This window comes from Tachysurus fulvidraco, chromosome 13, assembly GCF_022655615.1.
Source record: "Tachysurus fulvidraco isolate hzauxx_2018 chromosome 13, HZAU_PFXX_2.0, whole genome shotgun sequence".
Lineage (NCBI taxonomy): Eukaryota > Metazoa > Chordata > Actinopteri > Siluriformes > Bagridae > Tachysurus > Tachysurus fulvidraco.
This window is the reverse complement of record NC_062530.1, coordinates 11,410,943-11,423,778: the sequence shown is the minus strand read 5'-3', so window position 1 is coordinate 11,423,778 and position 12,836 is coordinate 11,410,943.

Here is a 12,836-nt window from a genome sequence, read left to right as displayed (position 1 = left end):
GCATTAACATGTTATGTAGAATGAAAAAAACAGTGGTCCACAGACCTAGGCCCTGAAAAATAAGGGGAGGAAAATCCATAAATGGGCATGTGGTGCTCATAAACTTGTTGTGCAGACTGAATGCAGGCCCAGGTCTGAGGTTGAAAAATGAAAAATAAGGGGAGGAAAATCAGTGTCAGTGTACTGTATTTAGAAAACATAGGAGGTAATGCCGGTAAATAAGGTGATATGGCACCTGGGCTCCTAGGAGTGCCAGGGTATATATTGAGAAGATATCTGAGGTTTTTTTTTGGTTCTTTGGGGGCGAAGGTGCGTGGGGGCGTGCGCCCGTGTCCGCGGGTCAAGGTGGGTGTTTTTATTTTTGCAAGGACGTCGCGAGAGTTCTTGTTTTTCTTGATTGATTTTGCATGACATGCTCTTTTTGGGGGTTTTCATTTGTTACTTTTAATTTGGCAACTTTGTTACTTTTAATTTGGCAACTTTTTTACTTTTAATTTGGCAATTTCTCTTATAATTTGTTGGCTGATTGACCACAATAAAGAAGTCATTCTCATCCAGGCCTGGGGAGTTTTCTCAGTATTTTTGTAGTAATTATAGAGTTAACAGTTAAGTCTAACTAAAACAGTCTTTAGTAACCAAAAAGTCTAAGTGTGGAGATCACCCTGCGAAGTGTCGACTTGGAGACCGGCTCTGAGTTCCGACAACTTCTACCATATAATTAACTAAAACTATAATTTTAATATAATTTAAAGAATTGATAACATTTGTTTCATTTTTGTAACAATTTGTGAACTTTTATTAAGAGCAACTAATTTAGTTATTACCAATTAAAAGTTATTTGTAAACACTGCACAAGTTCTACACTTGCCTCAGATCTTTTTTATTTTATTTTTTTGTGTGGTCCTCACCAAATTCTAACAACAAACAAGTATAATTAAAGTCTTTCAATAAAGTATTTCTTTTCCACAAAACAAACAAACCTTCAGAAACCAGATAAGGAACGTACGTACACCCTACTTCTACAATTAATCAAATAGTAATTAGGATCTAGGTGTCATTAATGGCATGCACAAAATTAGTTAATGAAGAAGGGACTAACTCTAAAAGTAGAGCTTTTGGCAGTTTGGTGATCTTGAGCACTCCAGTAAGTGTCTACATCGTGCTAAAAGGAAATCACATCTTTAACAAACATGATTAGAGAGCCATCAAGAGAGTTGCCTATTTTCTCACACATGAGCATCAGAGCAAATTCAGAACCGTCAGATGATTAAAAAAAACGAGTCACATGTACTCTACAGGCCTTGGAATTAAATGTTTGTTTATAGAGGGTGGCAAGAAAAATGCCCCTTCCCTTCAAAAGGTTTATGGAAGCGTGACTTAATTGCATCTATACAACCCATAAAATTGTATATAACAATGTTTTTTTTTTTGAGTAATAAGACCAAGTTGGAGATATTTGGTCATCATGCACAGTCCCATGTTTGGCAAAATCCAAACAGTGCATCATTATAAGCATCTCAAACCCAATGTGGTGGAGTGATTTGGGCTTGTTTTGCAGCTAATTTTTTTTAAAGAAAAAGAAAATTGTAATGAATGAGAAAATTGCATTAATACAAATAATGCTTTCCTCATACTTATCCTGGCTGAATAGTTTGATTCAAATAATAAATATTGGAGATTTACTAATCATTTAAATCATAACTCATTTTAGCTACTTGCGGGTGTTACTACAACTAATATTTTAGTAAGTTTTTCCGTGGTATCTAGATTTATCATTTCTTTTTGCAACGCAATAACTTTGATGTCACAAAATGCTAAACCATTAGCATTGTCTTTGCTGGGATAACTTGTCAGATGGGTGCAATTTTACATACAGTACATCAGTTTCAGCACTGTGTTTTCTCCAGTAAGTTGCAGTTAAACAATATTAACAAAAAGAAGAATTGTTATAATTATTATAAAGAGAAATTCAGGAAGAGTGATGTTAGCATAACTCGCATGGTTGAAGCCTCAACTGTAGGAGCTCATCTGGAGGAGCTGCAGAGAGGCTGCAGTTCTTTGGATGTTGTTGTGGGGTCTTTTGTGACATCCTGGATGAGTCATCGCTGGGGTAATTTTGGTCTACCGGCCACTTCTGGGAAGCTTTTTTTTTTCATTGCTACTCCATGTTTTCGCCATTTGTGGATAATGGGTCTCACTGTGTTTTGGTGCAGTTCCAAAGCTTTAGAAATGGCTTTATAACCTTTGCCAGACTGATACAGTGGGCCTTCTTAATGTGCATAAAGAAGCCTAGAAAAGATGGAAAAATCTCCAAAAGGCATCAAATTACAGATTAAAACATTCTTATAATTTGTAAAAAAAAAAAAAAAAAAAAAAGTTAAATTTTATTTCCATCATTTACACTTACAAAATAACAGAAAACAAAAAAATGGTGTCTGCAAAAGTTTGGGCACCCTGCAGAGTTGAGTTTATAGCAGTGCGTGACGTAGAGCCCAGAAATCACAAAGAACTGGAAGACTTTTGTACGGAAGAATGGGTGAAGATTCCTCAAACAAGAATTGAAAGACTCTTGCCTGACTACAAAAAGCATTTACAAGCTGTGATACTTGCCAAAGGAGGCAGTACAATGTATTAACTCTGCAGGGTGCCCAAACTTTTGCAGATGCTTTTTTTTGTTTGTTTTCTGTTATTTTGGAAGTGTAAATGATGGAAATAAAATCAAATTTTTTTGACAAATTATAAGAATGTTTAATCTGTAATTTGATGCCTTTTGGAGATTTTCTTCATCTTTTCTTGGCTTCTTTATGCACATTAATAGAAATTTTTACCTGGGGTGCCCAAACTTTCGAGCCCCAGTGTAGATCTTAATGACTTTATTTCTCATTTGTTCCTCAATTTCTTTGGATCTCTGCATGATGTGTATCTTTTGAGGATCATTTGGTCTACATCACTTTGTCAGTCAGGTCTTATTTAAGTGATTTCTTGACTGCAAACAGGTGTGGCAGTAATCAAGCCTAAGTGTGGCTAGTGAAATTGAACTAAGGTGTGATAAACCACAGTAAAGTTGTTTTAACATTTAAATTTGTTTGATGATTTGAAACATTAAGGGGGGGCTAAATATAAAGTTTCTCATGAGCAATTTTTGAAGGGGTACACAAATAATACAGTCTAATTGTACTTATAAAGATATGTCCCCACAGTATTATTGTAGTATGGAGACTCGAAACTATTTATTGCATTGTTTGTGTTGTTTAAATTAAGCCAACAAAACGGCTTTGGCGTGTAAGTTACAGTGCACTATGCAACTTATTGTAAAATAAGTTATTGTACTTATTACTTATACAACTTATTGTAAATAAGCTAACGTTAACTAGAGAAGTAATATTTTAATCGCTAATATAGCAGATTTGTGGAAAATTACATCGGTAATCAGCATTTTTGCCGCAACCAATTTATGAATGAGTCTGCATCAACTACATTAAAGAGAATCGCTTCATTTAAAGTGAATAAAATCCCCTACTTAATGGAGTTCAACATTAATTGAGCCGCAGCCACACACCTGACTCGTGTGTGCAGAGTAGGTGAGATGAACTTGGAAAGCAGGCAGTGGGTCAGACCACTGTGAGGAAGGAGAGGAGGAACTGTTTCTAAATGCATTTTTTGCATTTGTTTTTTTATTCTACTTACACAATTATTTACATATACATACATATATTTTTCACAATAGAGAGTGCGATATTTAAAAAAAAAAATTAGGGGGGAGGAGACAATCCTCGGACAGGGGGACAACACTCGGAAGGGGTGGGGGTCATGTCAGGCCTTGCAGTACATTTAAAAATAATAGTTTTACAACTGGCTTAAAAAAGGTTGTATTTGGCTTTGAAGCGCATCATCCATACTCCAAACAAAGGGCCAAATTGTTCTATCGAGTTACTGATGGCTGTCTATTCAGCGACAGAATTATTAGAATTTAATTATGTGACTTTATGTTAATATAACTTTATATAACCCCAAAAGATGAAGATGACTGAAGTGAATGTTTTCCACTAAGGCTTCAATGCACTTTATTGGGATGTTAACTTCTAACTTTAGCAGAAGCAATTCTATGTTTCCGGTAACCAAATGTGATGTACTTTTCTGATAGGACTAGTGCCCTCAAATCACTGACCTCTGGTTCTTCAGGATGATCAACAGTATGATTGTTGTGTCTCTCATACAAGTTTTGCTTAAAGAAATCTAAAGAAATATATATTGTGTTTTCTGCTCTTATACATCACATCCTTAAGTCACATCCTTCAAATACACAAAAACCAGTTTCATTCTTCTTTAAATGAATTCCAATGTACAGAAATAGTCCTTCTCTACAGAAAAGTAAAAATGTAAACACTTAAAAGAAAACGCTTCTTATCTTCATGGTATCTAGATAAATGTTTCTGCATGGCACTTGCAGTTTTAAACAAACAAGGGCAGTTGTCATAACAACATGGCTGGGACTGCCCATGACCAAATGTGTTGTGTGTAGCAGTCTGTAATGCCTCAAGAGACTTCCTTTGATAGAGGACCAGGATCTGCAGATCTTATATTGCCATCTCATAGACAGCCACCTATGGTAATAGAGGAAATCTTACTCACTGTGTGCAGCAAATAATCCACACCTGTACAACTAACTGAAAATTTCAGCATGACCAGCAATGTTTTGGGAACCTTTAGTACAAATTCATGTTACAGTTAATAGAGCTGTCTGAAATCTATACAACATTCTTTATGAACTTTTGCTCTGTTTCATGTTATTACACCTTTACTGCATGGTGCACCGACAACAACCTGCTCCTTAGCACCTGCAAAACATAAATGATTATAATGGACTTTAGGATGGAGAGAGGAGACACGCACGACCTACTGTATCCACATAAATGAGTTGCTGGTTGAAATTGTCTCCATCTTTACGTTCATGTGGATCTACATCTCGGAGGACCTTTCCTGGCCCACTAACACCTCCAGCCTGGTCAAGAAAGCTCACCAGCACCTGTTCTTCTTGAGGACAGATCGCCTGTCTTCAGCCACCTGGTGATCTTTTACCTCTCTGCGTCACAGTCTGGTATGGGAACTGCACAGCCGCTGACCGCAAGGCACTGCAACGTGCGGTGAAAATCCATCACAGGAACTTCACTTCCAGCCACTGAGGACATCCAAAGGATGCATTGTCTACATTGAGCTTGCAGCATTCTTTTTTTTCCAACAATGTTTTTTTTAATTGATTTTCCAATAAAACTAACCATAACCAATAACCAAATAACAAAAATTGTATCACCAAAAGGAGAATAAATTACAAAAACCTTCCAAATATGTTGATCAAAACAGCAACAATTAAAAGATAAACAAAACAGAAGAAAAATATGTCACACTCAAAACCTTATTACATGCATCTTCTTATTTCTTAAGGAAATCAAATAAAGGTGCCCACATCTCTTCAAATTGCTGTACTTTACCCCTTGTAATGTACGTTAACTTCTCTAAAGTAACACACATTGCCATCTCCTTGATCCAAGAGTATGCAGAAGGTATTTCAGTCTCTTTCCAGCTCAAAGCAATCATCCTCCTGGCCTGAAGAAGGCCAAATTCGATAAGAGTCCTCTGATTGTTATTGATAGAAAGATGATCTGGGTATATCCCCAGAATACAAAGTTTTGCAATGCACGGTATTTGAGTTTTTATGATGTTACTGAGGGTACTGACAACCATTTTGGAAAAATTTACCAATTTAGGGCACTCCCACAAACAATGAATTAAAAGTTCCCTTCTCAATTAAACATTTCACACATGTGTCTGGAATGTCCGGGGACCATTTGTTAAGCATTTCAGTTATATATTTCCTCATCAACCATTCACAGTATGTTGCAATAACTTCATTTGTTTGTATTTGATTTTAAGCATGCTTGTGATCACTCGGTTTCCTCGATATCCTCTTTAATATCCAAACTCCAAGCCCTCATTCTATCTTTACTGGATTCCTTAACATATGAGATAAGTGTAGCATATAATATAGAAATTTGGTGCCTCCCATGTCCATGTTTAATCATAATATTCTCCAGACAGGACAGCGGCGGTTCCCGAAGGGCATCACAATGCTTTGATGAAATAAAATGTTTCATTTGTAAGTACTTAAAAAAATGTTTTTGAGGTATTGAATATTTCAGACTCAGGTCATTAAATGTTAACAGAATGCCTTTGTCATATAAATCTTAAATTTTTTGCACACCTACCAGCCCAAACCTTAAAACCGCCATCTGCCCTGCCCGGAATGAACTGTGCATTACTCCAAATAGGAGAGAACTGAGAAATAGAAGGTGTATCACCAATATGTTTGTGAACTTTGAACCATATATCAATGGTATTCTTTAGGAAATGATTTGTTGTTTGTTTTTTTAAAGTCTTTGGATCTGATGAATATAAGTATAATCTTAATGGGAGCTTAGATTTTGTTTGTTCAATAGAAACCCAGGAGGAGACTGTGTGAGGAAGTAAAACATAGCACATCGAAGCTGAGCAGCCCTGTAATATCACTGTAAACTCGGTATCTGTAAACCACCCCTGTCATATGGAAGATACAGTACAATAGTCTAAGCCTAAGTCTAGGTTTTCTATTGTTCCAGATAAACATACAAAGAATCTTGTAAAATTTCCTTAAAAAAAATGATTTGGCAGTGGCAGTGATTGAAACAAGTATAAAAATTTCGGCAGAATTACCATCTTAATCGAATTAATTCGGCCAATCATTGATATGGGCATTGTTGTCCATTTTTCAATTGATTCACGTACTTCACCCATTAACGGATCATAATTTGCTTTAACAATTTTATTAACTCGGGGGTAATCTTAACTCTAAGATACGAAAATCCTTCTCTTGCATTAAAAAATGGCGATCTTATGACTGGATTACTCCTTTCCTCCTGGTTTAGGAAGAGTATGGAAGATTTTGGGTCATTAGTATTATATCCCAAAAACTTACCACACCTATTAATTAATTGTAATAGTGCTGGTATGCTAGTTGATAATTTGGACAAGAAAAGTATCACATCATCTGCATATAGCGATATTCTATGTTCTTGGTCTCCAATAGTAATTCCTGACAGATTTGCTTCATTTCGAATAGATATGGCTAGCGGCTCAATGGCCAGAATAAACAATAATGGGGACAGAGGGCAGCCCTGACGGGTTGATCTTTCTAGGGTTATTTGGCTTGATAAATTGTTATTAGTCCGTACACATGCCACAGGTTCAGTGTGTAGTAACTGTATCCATTTTAATTTAACTTTCCCCCAATTCCATATCTCGGCAATACATTGAACAAATAGGGCCACTCTATAATATCAAATGCCTGTCTTGCATCTAAAGACAATAGTGCATTGTACCTAACATTATTATTAATACAGTGAATTATATTAAGGACTCGTCTAATGTTATGAAAGCCCTGACAGCTCTTTACAAATCCATTCTGATCATTATGCACTAAAAAAGGGACATATGGATCTAGTCTTTTAGCAAGAACCATACATAATATTTTTGTGTCCACTCCCATAAGACTGATTGGCCTGTATGATGAGCAATCAGTTGCCAGATGCCTTACCAGGTTTTAAAATAAGAGTTATTGTAGCAAGTCTTAAAGTTGGAGGTAGGCTACCAATATCAAATGATTCATTAAACATATTCAGAAGCGGAGTTAACAACTGCTTCTGAAAGGTTTTGTAAAATCCCTTAGGCAAGCCGTCCAGTCCATGAACTTTACCTGAATTTATGCTTTTTATGGCTTGCAATAATTCTTGTTCAGTTATATCATTATCCAATTCTATCCTGGCCTCCTCAGTGAGTACTTGAAATTGAAGATGGTCAAGAAAAGCATCTCGATCAACAAAGTCGGCAGAAGTGTCTGATCTATACATTCATTCATTCATTCATTCATTCATTTTCTACCGCTTTATCCGAACTACCTCGGGTCACGGGGAGCCTGTGCCTATCTCAGGCGTCATCAGGCATCAAGGCAGGATACACCCTGGACGGAGTGCCAACCCATCGCAGGGCACATACACACTCTCATTCACTCACGCAATCACACACTACGGACAATTTTTCCAGAGATGCCAATCAACCTACCATGCATGTCTTTGGACCGGGGGGAGGAAACCGGAGTACCCGGAGGAAACCCCCGAGGCACGGGGAGAACATGCAAACTCCGCACACACAAGGCGGAGGCGGGAATCGAACCCCGACCCTGGAGGTATGAGGCGAACGTGCTACCCACTAAGCCACCATGCCCCCCCTGATCTATACAATGATTGATAAAAGTCTTTGAATGCATTATTAATGTCATGTGGATCATTCGTGATCCCAACTGATTGTGTGGTTATGCCATTAATGGCTCTTTCAGATTCTATTTTTTTTAATTCTCCATGCTAACAATTTACCGGCCTTTTCTCCCTGATCATAAAAAGCTTGGTTTAACCACAGTAGACTTTTTGCTGCCTTATCACATGTAAGCTTGCTGTATTGCGTTCTTAGAGCTAATAACTGTTTTTGTTTGCCACGACTGAGGTGCCCTTGGCCACGACTGAGGTGCCCTTGAGCAAGGCACCAAACCCCCCAACTGCTCCCTGGGCGCCGCAGCATAAAATGGCTGCCCACTGCTCCGGGTGTGTGTTCACGGTGTGTGTGTGTGTGTGTGTGTGTTCACTGCCGAGTGTGTGCACTTTGGATGGGTCAAATGCAGAGAACGAATTCTGAGTATGGGTCACCATACTTACCCGTATGTCACTTCACTTTCATTAATCCTCATGCTTATTTATGTCTATTTCTAGTGATTTTATTTGTTTCACTAATTTAACCATTTCTGAATTTTGTTCCTTGCTTCAGTGCTTGTGAAACTGATAATTTCCCCTCTAACGTATGCTTTAAATGCTTCCCATCTAATTGATGCATTAGTTTGATAAGTATCAATTTCAAAATAATTGTCAATCCTCTTTCCAACATATTCAACAAACTCTGGATTTTGGAGCCACCATACCTGAAGACGCCAGTTAGTGGGAGATATTTTAAGCTTGTCAAAAAATATAGATAAAGAGATGGGCGAGTGGTCACTTATAACTATACAATCATACCAAGTTTTTGATTTTTGACACCAATTCTTGAGATACTAAAAAATAATCAATACGTTATCTAGATTTATGTATCCCTGAATAACAAGAATATTCCAATTTACCTGGGTTAAGTTTCCTCCATATCTCTGTCAAATTCAAATCAGTCATATATTGTATTATGGTTTTCCTAGATTGAGATTTTTGGGGATCCGTTTTTGTAAATCGATCAACCAGAGGGTCCAAAGTACAATTTAAGTCCCCACCTATTTATTTACGCCGTGTAAAGACGATAAAGTTAAAAAGAAATTTTCAAAAAATTTGGGTTTGTCTTCATTATGTCTGTAGATGTTAGCTAGATATAACGCAATAGAAAATATATTACCCTGAACAAAAACAAACCTTGCTTGAGGGTCTTGCACAATATTAGAATTAGAATTAGAAGACCTTGAGCATAATTATTATACGTTGCGTGTACCACTTGACCAGGCCATCTTCATCATACATATTTAATTTAAGAAGTTGCAAGATGGACTCCTGAAGAAAAATTATTTTAGAAGGCAAGTTTTTAAGCCTGTTCATAACCTGTTTTAATTTAGTTAACTTATTGAGTCCCCGGACATTCCAACTTGTAAATCTCAAATCCGACAGTTTAGAATTTTCCATAACACTTTAAGGACATAATACATATTCATATTGAGTGTGACATACAAATTAAAGCAAGTAAAAAAAATTTAAAAAATGAACCCATTAAAACAAATCTCGTTAATCCTTGATATCCCATTCCCTTCCCTTACTTAAACAAACTATGTTAGGGCTGTGCCAATCCACACCAACAAGGAGTGGCAAAAACTGTATAGGTACACTTAGACAGCCCACCTATCCCGTCCCTGCAACTCTGCATTTCACCATCTCTAATGTCAAACGACTCAGCCATATAAAAATACAAAAATTAAATTACACAAGCGTACTTGGTGCGTAACAAAAAATGTCTACCAGATATGGTAATTAGAGTCCGCATATAGAAAAAGAAAAAATATACATATATATATATATATATGAATATAAAGTGCAAATATTATATAAAGAAAATATATATATATATATATATATATATATATATATATATATATATATATATATATATATATATATTGCACATTTTTGTCCTCAAGTCCAGTACGATTATCTATATTCTGTGGCCGTGTTTAAATTACAAACCTAGTTCGATAGGAAATTCTCAGCTTCTTCAGGTGTAGAGAAAAGAATTACCTTCCCCTCGTGAAGAATCCTCATCTTACAAGGATGTAATTGAAATCCCCTAAAGGATCCAGCTTCAATTAACTTTTTCCTTCACTGTGTTGAATGGACTCCGTGTATTCATGGTTTCCGCTGAGAAGTCTTGTGCAAAGAAGATCTTGTGATTCTCGTGGGTGATCTCACACTTTTTGGCTGTTTGAAACACAAACTCACGATCTTGAAATAGTGAAAAACGAATGATTACCGCTCTGTTCTGACCCGGCCTCGGTTTTGCCAAAGTGCGGTGTGCCCTTTCCAAGATGAAGGGTCTAGAGGTATCAAGACCCAGCCAGATTGGTAACATGTGTTGAATGAACTCCACCATGGGTCGAGTTTTCCTCACTGACTCTGGTAGTCCCACAAGCCTCAAATTCTTGCGTCTCCCGCGATTCTCCGTCCTCCGTCTTTGACTCAAAATAAGCAATGCGTTTTACTGCATCAATCAGCTGCAGTTTCACTCTTTCTATGTTATCTTCGGCGGTCCCTATCCGGTCCTCAGCCTCTGTTAGCCGCTTATCATTAGCAATGATATTCGCTTTTAGATCAGCAAAACTTCTCTGCATAGCAGCAACAGAACCATTCATCTCAGTTATACGTTTCTCCACATTGTCAAGCTTATTCCCAAAGTCATCCACAGCACTTATCTTTGTGTCAATCGAAGAAACCGTGGTACGCACAGACTGCAGCTCACTTAGCATCGCAGCTACGTCGGCCTGTTGTGCATCGGCTATGTTGTTAGCAGCATCAGTGGCTAACACATTCGTGGTAGTTGTTCTGTTTCTTTGTGAGATGCGTGGTTTTGGTCCAACCCCACAGTCTTCAATAGTCAATAGGTTTTAAGTCTGAATAAGTCTAAGTATTTTCAAAATTTTTGCAAAGTTGCAGAGAGCACTCAAACTAAGCTGCCATCTCGATCCACGGCTCCACAGCACCCCCCAAGCTTGCAGCATTCTTAAAGTCTCTTCCCACCCTGCCCATAGACTGTTTGTCCCCCTTCCCTCCGGTAGGTGCTTAATGAGCCTCCGGTTAAAAACCAGCAGACTGAGAAGCAGCTTTTTCCCAAGGGCTGTCTCCTTACTGAACTCTGCCTCCCAGTGACAGCCTGTACTCATACTGTTAATACTGTACATCTTGCACTTGCTTCTTATTGCACTTCTGATTGAATGCCAAACTGCATTTTGTTGCCTTGTACTTGTACATGTGTTATGACAAAGTTTAAACTAATCTAACAAAATGGTCGAAGATCTGGATTGTCATCCTGTTATATTGGGGGATGTGGGCATCCCTGCTGTTTTGAGTAGTTGTGAAGAACAGCTGTTGCATTAAGGACAGTGCAGCATATTCTTTGTTGCATCAAAATGTTTTCCGAAGGCACTGAAAACAACTCTTCCAAACATGCACTCTACATAGACCCCTAGTGTGGATATGAGCCTGGTTGTAGCGCAGTTGTTCAGCTCTTGTTGGGTGCAAGTATGGTGTAAACAAAAAATTCTTCTGAGCATACCCACTTTCGCTAAGTAATATTCCATTATCTTCTCTTTCAAATTGAGTATACAGAGATAAGTTGATGAAAATTCAGGAATCATGAGTTGTAATTGGGTGCATACACCTTGTACATTTATGGTATACCAGTTCTTTTGGTTTCCTTAAGTTTTCTCTCGTAGTGTAGAACACAAAGATTTTCTGGGGCAGAAATTTTTCTATCACTAACTTTTTTGGAATTATATTAATACTCCCCTTTGTATGTATTTTGCTGGAGGAATTTTTTTCTTACACGGATGTTCACTACATCATTTCCATCCTCTCATCATTTCTACCGCTTATCCGAACTTCTCGGGTCACCGGGAGCCTGTGCCTATCTCAGGTGTCATCGGGCATCAAGGCAGGATACACCCTGGACGGAGTGCCAACCCATCACAGGGCACACACACACTCTCTCATTCACTCACACACTACGGACAATTTTACAGAGATGCCAATCAAAATACCATGCATGTCTTTGGACCGGGGAAGGAAACTGGACCACCCGGAGGAAACCCCGGTGCACGGGACAAACATGCAAACTCCACACACACAAGGCGGAGGCAGGAATCGAACTCCCAACCCTGGAGGTGTGAGGCAAACATGCTAACCACTAAGCCACCATGAAAATTCAGGTACATTTACTGTGCAAAGTAAAATAAGAAACAGGCAAGCAGTTGATTACACATACATTTGCAAAAAAAAGTTAATCAGCAAAAGACTGGATGACAGGTTTCTACTGTTCTTGTTTGCTACCTGTAATGTTGTACAAGAGTCAATTGGATTCAGCCCATATAAATTAGTGTTCTGTGGAAATACAAACTAGGAATGTTCTAGATTATGCTAGTTCATATTACTTGAATAGTGCTTGTGAATTAGCCTAACATT